The sequence below is a fragment of the Myotis lucifugus genome, unplaced genomic scaffold (genome assembly GCF_000147115.1).
Source record: "Myotis lucifugus unplaced genomic scaffold, Myoluc2.0 scaffold_186, whole genome shotgun sequence".
In the NCBI taxonomy this organism is placed as follows: domain Eukaryota; kingdom Metazoa; phylum Chordata; class Mammalia; order Chiroptera; family Vespertilionidae; genus Myotis; species Myotis lucifugus.
The window spans coordinates 2301933-2305598 of NW_005871234.1; positions in this window are offsets into that span (position 1 = coordinate 2301933).

Below are 3666 nucleotides of genomic sequence, written 5' to 3' on the forward strand. Positions count from 1 at the left end.
GCCTAAAACCCTCCAGTGGTTCCCCGGCCCACCAAAGGGAAACATCTTTAGTACAGCCCCTACAAAGCCATTACAAACTTGGGTTTCGTTAGGGCCAAAGACTCCATTAATCCCCCCTCCTTTGATCCCCAAGTTCTCGTCAAATTCCAGCCCACTTGGATTTACTTCCCCTTCCCCCCTTAATGCCTCTGCACAAGTCCCCCAAGGGCCCATTTCTCCCTCGTCATCTTCAAAGGCTCCGGCTCAAATGGTCACCTCTTTCCTGCGGATTCCCCTGACATCTCCATGCAGAGCTAGTTATTCCCTCCTCTGCCTTCATACAGCGTTTTGGACATATCTCTTACGATATCACATTTTATTTAAAATATTGTTTCCCTTATCCCATTATGAATTCCTCCAGGGCAGAGAGTTTTTATTCACCTCAGTATCCCAAGCACGGAACACGAAAGACACTCCATGTTGAATAGAAGCCTGTAGCAGCACCAGGCCCTGGGGATATAAGCTGGCTCTGAGCTTCCACATAGAGTAGCTTCGCCATTGAGGACTGCACCATGGCAGGAATTACCAGTCACACACTCAGTGTGCTGGAGTCATGCGCACACACACTCCACAGAGATAGCTCTTTCTTCTCCAGATAGGAGCCTAAGAAACTAAAATTGCAGAGACAGCCCTAACTGGTTTGGCTCAATGGATAGAGCGTCGGCCTGCGGACTCAAGGGTCCACGGTTTGATTCCGGTCAAGGGCATGTACCTTGGTTGCAGGCACATCCCCAGTAGGGAGTGTGCAGGAGGCAGCTGATCGATGCTTCTCTCTCATCGATGTTTCTAACTCTCTATCCCTCTCTCTTCCTCTCTGTAAGAAATCAATAAAATATATTTAAAATAAATAAATAAATAAAATTGCAGAGACAGCCCCCAGGCCCTATGGAATTGGGTAGTGACACTAAGTTTCAATCTCTAGGCTTCCAGGGTGAGAGGACCATAGCCAGACCACTAGGCTCTTGAGAATGTGCAGATCTTCTGGGAAAACAGCTTTAGTGGGTGTGACAAGGGTCCAGTCTCTGCTTCGGTGAACACGCCTCCCCCCGCGAACCCCCTCAGGGATATGTAGGAACTTAGGAAGGTCAGACTGGACACCAAATTTGCCCATCAGCCAAGTGCAACTGGTACGAGCCTGAACTTCAAAAGAAAAATGATATAAAGCCAAATTCAGAGTCTCCAGGACGGCAAGCCCTAAACATCTGAACCAGTGAATGCTCAGCACTTACTTTCTCAGGGGACTCTGAGGACCCAGCTCTCACGTCCCTTGGTATGGGACAGATAATCCACGTCCCCTCAAATCCTCTGCTACAATCCCTCCCAAACCGTCACTCCAGGAAGCCACTAGCCATGAGGGCAGAGTAAAACCTATAGTGGCAGTTGCCAGTGGTATTATGATCCTCCCAACTATTTTGAGTCCTCCCTAACAACTTCTTCTCCTCTGCAGCCTCATGTCAGTCAGGCCCAATTTATCAATTTTTCCTTAGAATTGCCTCCAGCATCCTTCCTCTATCCCCCATTACCACGGTCATCACTTTGGTCTGCCATTTAATAGCTTCGAGAATTAAGGCAAATGGTTCTCCCTCTTTGGTGTCTCAGCTATAACACAGGGTAACAGCTAGCTCACAGGATTATTAAGTCGAATGGGATCATGCCTGTGAAAGGTTCTGTAACCTGTGAAATGTTATACATAAATATAAGGCATTACTATTATCAGCAACCTCGTCCTCTATTACTGATATGTGAAGCGTATCTGGCTCCCTGCCTCCCTGCTTTCCCATTTCCAACCACATTATACACCACAGTAAAACTATACATTCTAAATGCTGCTTTCACTAACATGCCATTTCTTACTTGAGCCAACAGTCCTGGATCTGACTTATGCACTGTCATCTCCGCATTACTGTCAGCTGCTTGCCCATAGAGCAGCGGTTCTCAACCTGTGGGTTGCGACCCCTTTGGGGGTCGAACGACCCTTTCACAGGGGTCGCCTAAGACCATCGGAAAACACATATATAATTACATATTGTTTTTGTGATGAATCACTATGCTTTAATTATGTTCAATTTGTAACAATGAAAATACATCCTGCATATCAGATATTTACATTACGATTCATAACAATAGCAAAATTACAGTTATGAAGTAGCAACGAAAATAATTTTATGGTTGGGGGTCACCGCAACATGGGGAACTGTATTAAAGGGTCGCGGCATTAGGAAGGTTGAGAACCACTGCCATAGAGGATGCTTTCCCTAGTCTTGCAAGCCCCACCCATCCTTCAAAGTCCAGCTAAAGCCCCACTACACTCCATGAAGGACTACATTTAAAAGAAAGGAACTGAGCCCTAGCCGGATTGGCCCACTGGATAGAGCATTGACCTGTGGGATAGAGCACATGCACAGGTTGCAGGCTCGATCCCCAGTAGGGGGCATGCAGGAGGCAGCTGAGTAATTCTCATCACTGATGTTTCTATCTCTCCCTCTCTATTCCTTTCTGAAATTAATAAAAAAATATATTTAAAAAACAAATAAATAAATGGAACTGAAACAGTGTCATGGAGCATTAAGGGCAACTTCATTTGGAGAAATCTTGGTAGGAACATCTGTCACCTAATACTTTAAGAGTTACCTTTTTATGCCCTAACCGGTTTGGCTCAGTGGATAGAGCATCGGCCTGCGGACTGAAAGGTCCCAGGTTCGATTCCAGTCAAGGGCATGTACCTTGGTTGTGGGCACATCCCCAGTGGGGAGTGTGCAGGAGGCAGCTGATCGATGTTTCTCTCTCACCGATGTTTCTAACTCTCTATCCTTCTCCCTTCCTCTCTGTAAAAAATCAATAAAATATATTTTTTTTAAAAAAAAAAGAGTTACCTTTTTAAGAGAGATTACACCTTTTTTCCTATTTGATTCTAAGAGACAACCTAGGAACACAGTTATGAAGATGTATTTTGGCAACAAAACTTCCTTATTGAACTATCCCAAGATAAAAGGGGATGCCGTAAATTTCCCATTCTTAGAAATTGGCCATCGGGCAAGGCTCTTTTAGATGGAAGTCACAAGAGTAACTGGCCCAGAATCATAGCATTTTAGGTCTGAAAGGAACCTTAGCGATCTAGTCCAGTCTCCTATTTAACAGGCTTGGACAGGTGAAGTGACTCATTCAAGGCAACAGTTGCTTCTGGAAAGCAGGAAGAACATCTCTGACTTTCAGTCCACTGAGCTATACCCTTGCTACTCAAAGTGTGGTCCATGCACCAGCAGCATCAGCATCGCTTGGGAACTTGTTAAAAATAAACATGCAACCAACCAGAATCTGTATTTTAGCAAGACACCCGCCCCCCCCGACCCCCTGCAGGGGTATACACTATTAAAACTTGAAAACACTGACCTACGCTGCCCCTTCAGGGTTTCTAACGCTGAAACTGCATTTCCCAGACGGTTTCAGGTGTTAAACAGGGCAGCACCCACGAAAAACAGTATTTCCCCGCTCAAATCTGGGCAACTCTCCATATTCTACTTCCAGCAGGAGCGTCCTGTAATACCATCAGCACATGAATGGCTCTGAAATATTCTGCAGAGGAAAACTTTAACCATGAAGTCCTGAACGTATTTGAGTACAAAATGC